The following is a 13575-nucleotide window of genomic DNA, read 5'->3' on the forward strand; positions in this document are numbered from 1 at the left end:
AGACACAGTTTCTCTCTCAATCCCTCAGGGGTGAGATCCCTACAAGGCTTTCAGGGACAGAGTTTATACTTTAAGGTTTATAACACAAGGAAACTCAAGTAGAAATTTGAACCCTAGGATCCTATAGCCCAGAGCCTTGTCAACCTTGCCTTCCTCCTCCACATTGTCTACTTCTAATCCCTCCTTCCCTACATAACTTTCATGGGAACTCTTGAAACTGGTTTCTTGGTAAACTGAAAAAAAGTATCCAAAAGAAACCCACAGGTCTCCAGTGAACCCTTCTGGAATCCCTGTTGTGACTCTGAAGCTCCAAAATCTGGCACCAGATGGTAGATTTCAGAACAGTTTGCCTCTGGATCAGTGCTCCTTTGGGTCCTCCTCAGACTTTCAAGGAATGTGGCAGCAGTGAGAAGTGCCCTCACAGACCCATTGCCTTTACATTTCTGGGACCTGCAACTGGCCTAAAGGAGTACTTCAGGGAGGTTTAAACAAATTAGGCGTCATTACAGCAACAATCTACCACATCCAGTATTATCCACCCGTCTTGAGGCCTGCTGAAGATCATCTCTCTTCCTTTGGGGTTACTAAGAAAGATCCTTCTTCCTTCCTATGATCAGTGTGGTATAAGTGTATGAGCCATTCTGCAACCATGAGGAGAGAACTTGTGGAGTAGGGCTAGGGTGGAATGGGGCTAGGCATCAAGGAGAGAGTAAGAACTAAAACAGAGCAGATGTGATAGTTAATTTTATATGTCAACTTGGCTGGGCATTGGCACCCAAATATGTTTTCCAACATTATTCTAAATATTTCTGTGGGGGCATTTTGGGATGAGGTTAACATTTAAACTGGTAGAGTGAGGGGCGCCTGGGTGGCTCAGTTAGTTAAGCGTCCAACTTCAGTTCAGGTCATGATCACATGGTTCATGGGTTTGAGCCCCACTTGGGGCTCTGTGCTGACAGCTCGGAGCCTGGAGCCTGCTTCGAATTCTGTATCTCCCTCTCTCTCTCTGCCCCTCCCCTGCTCACACTCTGTCTGTCTCTCTCTCAAAAATAAATAAATATTTAAAAAAATTTTAAACTCATAGACTGAGTAAAGCAGATCACCTTCCATAATGTAGGTGGGCCTCATCCTATAAATGAAGGTCTGAATAAAAAAGACTGACCTCTCCTGATCAAGAGGGAATTCTGCAACATCAGCTTCTTTCTGTGTCACCAGCCTGATAGCCTTCATACTTGAACACCACTTTGACTCTTTCCTGGGTATTTAGCATAATGGCCTTTGGACTTAGACTGTAGTGTTGGCTTTTCTCTGGGTCTGCAGATTTTAGACTTGCCAGCTTCCATAAACATGTGAGCCAATTCCTTAAAATAAATATCTATATGCATATACATCCTGTTGATTCGATTTCTTTGGAGTACCCTAATACACCCCCTCAGATCATTTTGTACCACTCTGCACACACACATCAATTTCAACCAGCTTTCACTTCCAAATGCCTGCACCAGTGGTTCTTGTTTGGAGAACCATCCTTGCTTGGCCAATTAGAATGGCTTTGCCTGTATGTGCAGAGAGTTAAATGTGTCTGTGCCTTTTCATCCCACTGGATGACCCTTAACCAGTGAAAATCATGAATGAGAGAGTGCAAGTCCATCTCCCATCCTTCTGGTCGAGACAACTCTGATATATAATTTATACTCCAGAACTCCCCTATGGGATCAGGCTGAAACAGTCCTCTGCAGATGTCCCTAATATTGCATCTTCCTTGGCTCTCATCTTTTCCCTATCTCACTTCCCAACTTCTTTATCAGTTCCCCTGTAATATGTCCTATACCCAGTCCCAATGTGGTGGCATGTAGGTTTTTCCCACACTTTGAACAATTCTGTAACACCAGGTGAGTATCCTATAATTCAAATAAATTCTGACATTATCTACCCAAAATAGCATCAGATACCACAGATTAAGGAATCAGACCCACAAGACTTCTCTCCATTTCAGATACCAATTGTAAGCCCAGGTTGTTACCTGTGCTTCTGACCAACTGGCTACAGATTGGAAGTTCCTACAAACCCCACGCCCACCCTGCCTTGGACTTCAGATGCCAACTGCAAGTCCAGGTCTTACCTGTACTTCTGACTGACTAGATATAAATCAGAGATTCCCATGACCCCCTCCTTGGGTTCAATTAATTTGTTACAGAGGCTCACAGAATTCAGGAAACCTTTACTCACTAAATTACTGATTTATTACAAAGGATATTAAAGGGTAAAAACAACAGCCAGATGAAGAGATACACAGAGTGAAGTCCCAAACAAATGAGCTTATGTCCTTCTGGAGTTTGGGGCCTGCATGTTGGCATATGGAAGCATTCTGGTTCCCTAAACTGGAAGCTCTCTGAACTTCTTCCTTTTGGGCTTTTCTGGAGGCTTCATTACATAGACATGATTAATGCAATTATTGGTCACTGGTGATTGATTGAACCTCCAGCCTCTCTCCCCTCTGTGAAAATCAGGAGGTGGGACTGAAAGTTCCAAACCTCTATTCATGGTTGGTTCCCCTGGCAACTAGCCCCCATCTGCAGGTGCTTTCCAAAAGTCATCTTATTAACATAATCTTATTTGTGATGGACAGGAGCTTCTTATGAATAACAAGACATCCATTACACCTTTCTGGCTCTGAAGTGATTTCAGGAACTGAGGACAAGAGGACAAATATTATAACAAAAGATGTTTCCAGTTTTCTTATTGCTCAGAAAATACCAAGGGTTTTTGGGGAGCTGTGAGTTGTAAGCCAAGAACCATAGATGAAAACATATCTTAGATAAATTTGGTCATCTAAATGATGAAATAAATATTTCTTATAAATCACAATATTGCACCCTGGGAACACTTTCTTTTTTTTAATTGTTTTTTTAATATGAAATTTACTGTGAAATTGGTTTCCATGCAACACCCAGTGCTCATCCCAAAAGGTGCCCTCCTCAATGCCCATCACCCACTTTCCCCTCCCTCCCACCCCCCACCAACCCTCAGTTTATTCTCAGCTTTTAAGAGTCTCTTATGTTTTGGCTCCTCCCCTAACTTTTTTTTTCCTTCCCCTCCCCCATGGTCTTCTGTTAAGTTTCTCAGGCTCCACATAAGAGTGAAAACATATGGTATCTGTCTTTCTCTGTATGACTTATTTCACTTAGCATAATACGCTCCAGTTCCACCCACATTGCTACAAAAGGCCATATTTCATTCTTTCTCATTGCCAAGTAGTATTCCATCCTGTATATAAACCACAATTTCTTTATCCATTCATCAGTTGATGGACATTTAGGCTCTTTCCATAATTTAGCTATTGTTGAAAGTGCTGCTATAAACATTGGGGGACAAGTGCCCCTATGCATCAGCACTCCTGTATCCCTTGGGTAAATTCCTAGCAGTGCTATTGCTGGGTCATAGGGTAGATCTATTTCTAATTTTCTGAGGAACCCCCACACTGTTTTCCAGAGCGGCTACACCAATTTGTATTCCCCCAACAGTGCAAGAGGGATTCCATTTCTCCACATCCTCTCCAGCATCTATAGTCTCCTGATTTGTTCATTTTAGCCCCTCTGACTGGCATGAGGTGATATCTCAGTGTGGTTTTGATTTGTATTTCCCTGATGAGTGACGTTGGGCATCTTTTCATGTGCCTATTGGCCATTTGGATGTCTTCTTTAGAGAAGTTTCTATTCATGTCTTCTGCCCATTTCTTCACCAGATTATTTGTTTTTTGGGTGTGGAGTTTGGTGAGTTCTTTGTAGATTTTGGATACTAGTCCTTTGTCTGATATGTCATTTGCACATATCTTTTCCCATTCTGTCAGTTGCCTTTTAGTTTTGTTGTTTCCTTTGCAGTGCAGAAGCTTTTTATCTGCATGAGATCCCAATAGTTCATTTTTGGTTTTAATTCCCTTGCCTTTGGGGATGTGTCAAGTAAGAAATTGCTGCAGCTGAGGTCAGAGAGGTTTTTTCCTGTTTTCTCCTCTAGGGTTTTGACGGTTTCCTGTCTTACATTCAGGTCCTTTATCCATTTTGAGTTTATTTTTGTGAATGGTGTGAGAAAGTGGTCTTGTTTCATCCTTCTGCATGTTGCTGTCCAGTTCTCCCAGCACCATTTGTTAAAGGGACTTTTTTCCACTGGATATTCTTTCCTGCTTTGTCAAAGATTAGTTGGCCATACTTTTGTGGGCCCAATTCTGGAGTCTATATTCCATTGGTCTATGTGTCTGTTTTTGTGCCAATACCATGCTGTCTTGATGATTACAGCTTTGTAGTAGAGGCTAAAGTCTGGGATTGTGATGCCTCCCGCTTTGGTCTTCTTCTTCAATATTACTTTGGCTATTCAGGGTCTTTTGTGGTTCCATACAAATTTTAGGATTGCTTGTTCTAGCTTTGAGAATGCTAGTGCAATTTTGATTGGGATTGCACAGATTGTGTAGATTGCTTTGGGTAGTATTGACATTTTAACAATATTTTTTCTTCCAATCCAGGAGCACAGAATGTTTTTCCGTTTCTTTGTATCTTCTTCAATTTCCTTCATAAGCTTTCTATAGTTTTCAGCATACAGACCTTTCATATCTTTGGTTAGGTTTATTCCTAGGTATTTTATGATTCTTAGTGCAATTGTAAATGGGATCAGTTTCTTTATTTGTCTTTCTGTTGCTTCATTATTAGTGTATAAGAATGAAACTGATTTCTGTACATTGATTTTGTATCTTGTGACTTTGCTGAATTCATGTATCAGTTCTAGCAGACTTTCAGTGGAGTCTGTCGGGTTTTCCATGTATGATATCATGTCATCTGCAAAAAGTGAAAGCTTGACTTCATCTTTGCCAATTCTGATGCCTTTGATTTCCTTTTGTTGTCTGATTGCTGATGCTAGAACTTCCAACACTATGTTAAACAACAGCAGTGAGAGTGGACATCCCTGTCATGTTCCTGATCTCAGGGGGAAAGTTCTTAGTTTTCCCCATTGAGGATGATATTAGCTGTGGGCTTTTCATAAATGGCTTTTATGATATTTACATATGTTCCTTCTTTCTGGGAACACTTTCTTAAGTGATTTTCAAAATAATCCTCAACTCAGGGTCTTTTCTAGGGAATCTGCATACACACACATACACACACACACACACACACACACGACTTATTTACTTATGTGTGCAAAAAAAATGTGTGAAAAGAAATACACCAAAGTAGCAAAAATTATTACTTCTGTGGAATGAATTGGGAGAGGAAGTGGATAGGGTGAGGACTTACTTTTTCTATTACACATTTATATTGTTTAATTATTTTATTGCAGTGAGCATGAATTAAGTTTGAAATGTAAAAAATAAATTCAAGATAGGGAACAGTGGGTGGAACATATACTCCCACTCCCCCAACTATCCACAGGAATGCACCTAAAACAGTTTCTGGCACAAAATAAATGCCAAGAGATGTTTGTTAAATGAAGAAAGGAAAAACAAAAAGGGATAGTGAGGAACCCTGTCTACAAGGCCTAACTCCAACACTGCAGGAGCTTGTGTTTTCCTTCTCCTTGTTTTTCTGTTTCTTCCTTTTTATTTTTTTAATGTTTTTATTTATTTTTGAGAGACAGAGAGAGACAGAGCACAAGTGGGGGAGGGTCAGAGAGAAAGGGAGACACAGATTCTGAATCAGGCTCCAGGCTCTGAGTGGTCAGCACAGAGCCCGACATGGGGCTCAAACACATGAACTGTGAGATCATGACCTGAGCTGAAGCCGGATGCTTATCCAACTGAGCCACCCAGGCACCCGAATCCATTTCTTCCTTTTTAAAAAAGTTGTGTAGAATAGCAAAGGACTTTGAAAATGCCATTGTTCTGGTAATATTAAGAAACACACAAGTACAAAATAAGTGCAGCAATTAGCAAACTATTATCCACTTGCATAACAGGGTACTGGAGATTTATGAGGATGAAAAAGAAAGCCAGATGAGGCAGGGAAGTAACCCAAAAGAAAGATAAAACAAGGGGGCCTTAGAAGAAAAGCAAGGTCCCTAGGCTGAGAAGAACATTTAGCTTAGGGATTCTAGGCTGCCATTCTCTCCTTTCTCATCCAGATCTGGCCATTTAATTCAACTGAATAAATTTACTGAAAAGTGATCAGGCCCATGTTGCTTCCTTTTGCTACTGTTCTAAGCCCATCACATTTAGTATGGATAAGATTCAGAAAGGAAAACAGGAATAGAGAACAAAAGAGCAAGAAATTGTTAGTATGCCTGTCCCAAAAAACTGCCTGAACAAAATGGTTCCCTAATGACAAGCTCTCCATCAAGATAAATAAACTAGTGCTCACGTCACCAGCACATATACTAAAATTGGAACAATACAGAGAATTAGCATGGACCCTGCAAAAGGATGACAAGCACATGTGTGAAACATTCCATATTTTTGTATTTGAAAGTTGCCAACAGAGTACATCTTCATAGGTTTCATCACAAGAAAAAATAATTTTCATAACTATATATGGTGATGGACGTTAACACGATTACTGTGGCAATCGCTGTGCAATACATACAAATATCTAACCATTATGTTGTACATTTGAAACTAACAGTGTTATATGTCAATTATATCTCAATAAAAAATGATAAACCAAAGGACACAAAAAAAGCTTTGAAAATGAGGTCGCAAATGATCACTGCTATGTTTCCTGCCTTATATCTGAAATTCCCCAGTGAAATGCCTTCTTAAATTAATCTGTTCATCAGCTGTACCTCAAACTCAATATGTCCTAAAGTGAACTCCCCACACCAGGCCGGAAAACCTTCTCCAGCCCTCTTGTGTTTTTTCTGTCAATGAAGAAACCAAACCCACAGTTGCCCAAAGGGAATTCTGAGAATTCAGAATTTGTTTTTGACATCTCTCTTCCTTACTTCCTACATCAATCAATTGCTAAGTCCTATGTATTCTATTTCCCAAAATATCTGGCAGTAATATTAGGAACCACATATGTACAAAATAAATGCAGCGTCTATCTACCTCTCTCTATTCCCAGTGCTGCTTCAGGCCACCAACACCTCTTCCCAAGAGGAAGTCAACAGCCTAAGGGTTCTCCCTGTCTTTTCTAATCCATTCTGATCCACAGCAATTATCTCCCTAAAACACATATCAAGTCACTCTCCAGCTTAAAATTATTCGATGATTTTTTATGATAAAGTCCAAACTCCTCAACTTTTTTAAGGCTACAGTGATGGCTATGTCCCTCCCCAGCCTCATTCATCCCTTACTTCACCTCTACACAGTTTACTGAACTTCCCGTTCTTTGAACTCAGAGAACGTTTTGCCTAAAATACCTTTTCCTTCCTTTATTCTTTTGGCTCTCTCTGATACACCCTCCGTGTCCCAGCTCCGTTGTCATTTGCACAGCTCAGGGAAGCCGATTTGTGACACCCAGAATTCTGTGGTTAGGGCGATTTGTGTCTTCTGAGAAAGCAGTCCTGGAAGAGGCCCAAGAAACTCCTGTTGCGGACAAGTTAAAACGCCGGAGATCCTGGTGTGCTCACCTGTCGCTATGCAAGCATTTGGGTCCTTCAGATCCACCTTAGGCAGGGACAGGGCACCGCATTACCGGGAGACTAGAACTGGTAGGCCGAAAGCTTGGCTCCGTGTGAGACCCCGCCTCTTACCCTGCGTCGGGGGAGGGAGGGAGCGGGAGTAGGCAGGCAGTGAGTGGTCCGGGGCGGAGTGCGCCTGCTCAGTGGCGTCCAGTGGTAGGACGTCTGTAGGTTTACTCTCTGGTGTAGACGCGGAAAGTTTCTGGCTGCAACGAGAACGTAGCTCACGTGAGTCAGAGGCACAGGGGCTGGGGGGGGGGGGGGGGGAAGGGGCCCTTCAGAGCATCCAGATCCTTTAAATCTACCTGTCGCGGCTTTGAGCCCTTTGCAGCTCAGCCTTTGCTAGGAGACGGATACCTTCCAGTCTGTTAAATTGCTATTTATAAAATGCACTGGAAAGTTTAGAAGAAATTGGGCGTCATTTAAAAAAGATTATTAGTGCTTAGTAAAGCACTAATTGAACATTTGTTATTGTCAGTGAAGCAGTCTAGGAATTACTCCGTTCCTAAGTAATTTTACACAGAATTCTAAAGAATTGTGGGAGATAATTTTATCTGAGCCACAAAGAGCTTCCACCAGATGAGAACTGGTGAGAATTGCAACATTAAATCCAACTCGAAATGATCTCTTTGTAGGAAGAAACTAATATGAAAATCGTGGGTATACTTAATGGTAGTAATTTTAATTTCCTTTTTCATCTACTCATTGATAATCTTGTCAGAAATGGGCACCAGTTACCATGTCTTCTGTGTAGCCATCTATGTCAGGTTCTAGGAGAAATCAAAGACAATTGTCCCTGCCCTTTGGAAGTCTGCACACTCTTAGGTGTTTTGGAGTCATCAAAACAAAATTAGTGCATTCCAGGCCTCTCTCCTGAGAGTGGCACTTCGGGAGGCGCCATCTAGTTCTGGATAAACATTGGCTGATAATTGCCTTGAGTTAGTCCTTGTGAAAAAGTATTATAACGAATCAGTGTTTAGCATGTGTGAGTGTAGCATGGATCTGAGTCTGCACTGTTCTAACTAAAGGGTCCCTTGTTCCTAACTTCTCTAGATAAGAATTTAAGCCATTATATCAAAGTTTACCTTAGATGAACTTTAGGAAAGGTGAGAGAGGTGATTTTTTTCTAGTGTACGACTGCAAGAGCTTTTCTGAAGAGTTTCTGTATCAGAAATTAGCAGGGATGCTTGTTAAAAATGCAGAATCTGGGTGCCCCACCTCAAACCCACTAAGTCACGTTCTCTGATGGCTTATGGCCCAACAACTCTGTAAAATGCACATTGGTACTTGCATTTTTCCAAAGCATCTACTCCGTTATAGAAAGCATCCATACTCTGTATCTTGTCCTGTTAGCCTCTGGTTTATTCTTCCCTCTCAAACATTACCTTATTCCACTCTCCTCCATGTCTGCTAAGCTGCAGCCACACTAGTCCCTTTCAATTCTTTGACCCCCACCCCAGCTGCAGGACCCTGGCTCTTCCATGTAGAAGCCTCTATCTGGAAAGCCACTTTCCATTTTAAACAAGGTAATAAACAAGGTAAATAAATTTGAGACTCTAGTCTCAAATGCCATACCTTGGAAATCCTTCCCTAATCAACTGATCTGAAGCAAGCTTCTCTCTGCATTCTATTAGTTTCCTTGTTGGCACTTATCAGTATTTGTAATTAGTTACATGTTTGTTTATTTGTGCATTGCTTTTCTGCCTCATGTAAATCCATGAGGACAAAGGTGATGTGTGTTTTGTTCACTCTTTTATATCCAGTACTTGTCCTTGTAGGGGCCAAGGGCAAGTAGCCCCAAGATGGGCTACTTTGGCATGAATGTTATTTTGAGTTAAAAGTAATCAAAACTCAGCAGATTCAGGAAAAGTTCTTTACCTCCACCTTAACTGCCTGATTGTACCAGGAAAAGAGCTATTAATGGAGATTCCTCTTTGCTTAAGAAACTTATCTATATAACAGGGCAACCTTTGTTTTCCAGACATCTCCTTTCACCTTACTACTAGTGGTCTTTCTCTCCTTTGTGTCCTGAGACTCTTACCCTTCTCCTTGGCTTATGTAAGTATCATGTTGCCTGTCTTTGGAATTTACATGTCTGTGTGAATTCCCAATAGGTATGCTACCAAATTTGATTTTCTCCTGTTAATCTGTCTCATGTCAATTTGATTGTTAGTCCAGCTAGAGGGACCTTGAAGGTAAATGAAATTAATCCTCCCAGACATCCCATTGTAACCATGTAATAATATGTTAGTTGTGTTTATTGAATGAGTAAATGAGCAAACACCCAACTTGCTTAAAAGACCTCTGAGATTCCCTGTGATTTGCCTCGTAGTTAGCCATCCGTCTTCCTTTTCCAACTTGAATCTTTCTGTCCACTTAGGTGGTTTTCTTAGAGGGCCTCATGACAAATTACTTAATGTTTCTGATGCCAGGAATGCCCTCATGAACCCTGTGCTTATCCATATTTTCCACATCCTTCTGATACAAGTTCAGTTTGTGCCTTCTGAAGCCTTTCCAACCACTTAAGTCCTCAATGATAATGTCATTCATAGGCCCACAGAGTTTGAATCCTAGGTTAGTACAAGAGTTTGATTATGTAATTGTTTCATGGTTAGTCTTGGCTACTCATCAGACATGTATCTGAATATCCTTAGTTTCCCAGGTATACTGTTGAGCAGCCTTGAAGTTACATTACAAAGACATCATCCCTGTTCTCATAAGTAGTAATTCTTAAACCTGTTCTTTAATTGCAGAGCACCATGAGTTGTTTTACCAGTTGATGGTAATAACTAGGCCTCAGTTGAAACTCATTTATTTATTCGTTCACACTTATAAGCTATGGTAACATCAGAGCTCAAAGCTCCGTGAAGTAAAGGTATTTAATTTCCATTTATCATGCATCTAATGAGGAATTTTTATGCAGATCACATCTCAAAAATGGCAGACATAACTTTCAAGAAATCACATATCCAAGTTTTTCTGTTAACATTATTTTGGGTTGCTGAAAGAGAGTGATAACAAGCACAAAGTTTCTATGAAAATATGTGGAAGAAAAAACTTGAGATTGAGAATTCCTGACACGAAGTTTCTCTTGATTTTTGCAGGCTGGTTTACAAAACCACTGTTACAGTAAACATAGTTGTCTAAGAAAGAATAGTAGTCAAGGTTACAGGCGTGTGTGTGTGTGTGTGTGTGTGTGTGTGTTAATTTTAATCTTTTTAGAGGTGGAAAAGTATTTGAAATAGCACATTATATATCACTCTTGCAGGTGAACCCAGCAGTTTAAATTGAAAAGATGAGATTTTAAATTTCTTTGAAAAGGTGAGAATTCATTTGCTTTATTAATAGTGGTGGTAGAACCCAGCAATTTACCAATAAAAAGAAAACTATTTGTGAATTATGGGGAAAATTAAATCATAAGGTTTGTAAGTCTTCACATATGTATAGATTAGAATTTCAGGCCTAATCAGCATTGGCGTCCTATGAAAAGCTAACTTTGATGCACTTAGATTTGCTTCATTTTAGGATTTCAGGATTGGTGATTTCAATGTTAAATGTGGCTTTTAAGAAGTTTTAGTAAACTGTTCAAGAAGACAGATGGGCAGATGTGGTATCTGTACTCAACCAAACTTAAAGAAGATTGGGCATTAGCATTGTTTTCAGCAGATAAGTAGTTTGATTTAAACTTGATACATTATGGTGTTCATCCCCATCCCCATCCCTAATCTCCAGGAATGTCAAGGTGTCTAGGGAGGGTTTTTACTGGCTGACAGGAATTCTGAGAGAACCACTAGATACCAATGTGTTGCTTCAATCAGCTGGAACAGTGAGGAAGTGGGCAGGCAGAAAGGCTGCAAGTACTGATCAGTATTAGAATGGCTTTTTTGTCAATTGGTGTTGTAGACTCTATAAGTCTAAAGTTCTCTTTTGGCCAGCAAAAGAGCAGACACAGGATTGAAAGCGAGAGATGGCTAATGTCCAGGAAAAGACAAGATCCCAGAATAAGGGTCCTTGCCCCATTTTTATTAGGATCAGAAGGCTTACAAACATGGCAATGGGCATACAGAAAGGGACAATGAATCTGTGAACATTAACTTGTAGACGTGAGGGAAAGGAGGTCTTGAAGATATTCATGGTTAGAGGTTTGGATTCATACAAAACAAAATCCAGGCACCGGGCAGTTGGGAGAAGGTTGTTTACAGAGGACATGAGGCAGCACCTCTGTTTAACTTAGCTAGCCTAGGGGATGAGACAGATAGGGGGAATAACCTCAGGGTTGACAAGGCACCTTTTCTTTTGTTAACCATCTCTTCTCTGAGCTGCTTTGCCTGCAGTGCAGCAGTCCATGGTCCAATTCACCAATTTACCTAACCCGGCCCTATTCTCCTATGAAAGCAACTTTCTGCTATATACTAAATTTGGGGTGCTTTCACCCTGAATATCTAATCTTGTTATTCCTATGTATTGGGCAACTTTGCGTCATTTCTACTTCAGGCCTTTGCCTCACTCTATTTTGGGGGGCTCTACATCCCTCCTATTTTGGGGTGCCTTTGCACCTCCCTATTCCTGGCACCTTTGTGCCTCCCTATTCTTGGGGTTTCTTTGCACCCCCCTATTCCTGGGGTGCCAATCTGATTTAGCCAAACTTGGGTGTCAGTATTTTATGACTTTGTATTTCTTTATGACTTGTCAACCCATTGGTGTAAGCCCAGGGGATTACTAAATTTATCCCCCACAAACAGGTGTTGGATAGATAAGCCAAGCAAGTGTCAAGTTTGATGGGCTTTTCATGTCTGCACTATTAAAAAGACTTGTTTTTATATTGGTCTATTCAGGTGTATGTTACAATTTTAAGCCTTCAGTAGGATGAGCAGCTCTACAGAGAATTCCACCAGTAGATTTTTGAGTGATAACCAAATTGTGAAGAGTTTCATCTCTTCTAACAAAGTCTACTGTTCTCACAGTTGTTAAGGTGGGATTTGATGTAGCAGAAGAAGAATGTCTGTGCTAATTTAATAGCAGAAAATCAGACATTTTTATTTGATTTTTAGTAAAAAGAAGAACATCTTGAACAGGGGGCAGGATCAGCACTTTGCATCTATAATAGGCACTTACTGTTTGTAAGACTTCATGTATAAAGGAAACTAATAGAGTGATAGTGTATCCAGATTCATCTGCATGTTGTTAGAAGACAGGGGAAATTGCTAACCAGTCTTCTTTCTAAATTTATTTTTACATTTATATAAAGGTAGTGTGGAAAGGGGAACAATAATAAGGGATTAAAAGGCCATAAGCTTGCAAACATTTTGTAATAATTACTGTTTTGGTATTGAGTAGATTATTCCTGTGACCTAAACCCTCTCAGAATCTTTCTATGTTAACTCTAACGAAGTGGGGAGTCAATTCCAAGGCAGAAAAAGTACTGTTCATCTTTTCATAATAATAACTTTAGGGGCACCTGGATGGCTCAGCTGGCTAAGCATCAACTCTTGATTTCAGCTCAAGTTGTGCTCTCACAGTCATGGGATCAATCCCCACATCTGGCTATGTGCTGACAGCATGGAGCCTGCTTGAGATTCCCTCTCTTCCTCTCTCTCTGCCCCTCCCCTGGTCACATGCATGCTCTCCCTCTCCCTCTCAAAATAAATAAACAAACATTAATATATATAAACAAACATTAAAATATATATATAATAACTTTATTCCAAAATAATTCACATGCCCTGAAGTTAAACCTTTTAAAATGGACAATTCACTGGTTTTTTCAGTGTATTGATTTATTTCTTTAGTAGAGTATATTCACCAAGTTGTGCATTGATCTCCACTCTATAGGGCTAGAACATTTTGTCACCCCAAAAGAAACACCATACACATTAGCAGTTATTCCCCATTCCTTTCCCCTCCTAATCCCTGGCAACCACTAATTACTTTATGTCTCTATGAAGTTTTGTCTGCTTTCTTTAAATTAGC

At 40.3% G+C, this 13575-nt stretch overlaps 1 protein-coding gene and 1 non-coding gene across 2 annotated transcripts in view; one reads left to right on the forward strand and one right to left on the reverse strand.

Annotated features, from left to right (window-relative positions):
* The window catches only part of LOC106971488 (zinc finger protein 782-like), a 64347-nt gene extending 56683 nt beyond the window's left edge, over positions 1 to 7664 (reverse strand). The window contains 1 exon segment of the mRNA XM_053205150.1: positions 7345 to 7664. The gene's annotated coding sequence lies outside the window, so the exon portion shown is untranslated.
* LOC113596155 (U6 spliceosomal RNA) lies at positions 6337 to 6441 on the forward strand. The gene has a single exon (XR_003416897.1). It is a non-coding gene; the product is annotated as a U6 spliceosomal RNA (small nuclear RNA).
* Positions 7665 to 13575: the final 5911 nt, after the last annotated feature.

Source organism: Acinonyx jubatus, chromosome D4 (assembly GCF_027475565.1).
Source record: "Acinonyx jubatus isolate Ajub_Pintada_27869175 chromosome D4, VMU_Ajub_asm_v1.0, whole genome shotgun sequence".
Taxonomy (NCBI): domain Eukaryota; kingdom Metazoa; phylum Chordata; class Mammalia; order Carnivora; family Felidae; genus Acinonyx; species Acinonyx jubatus.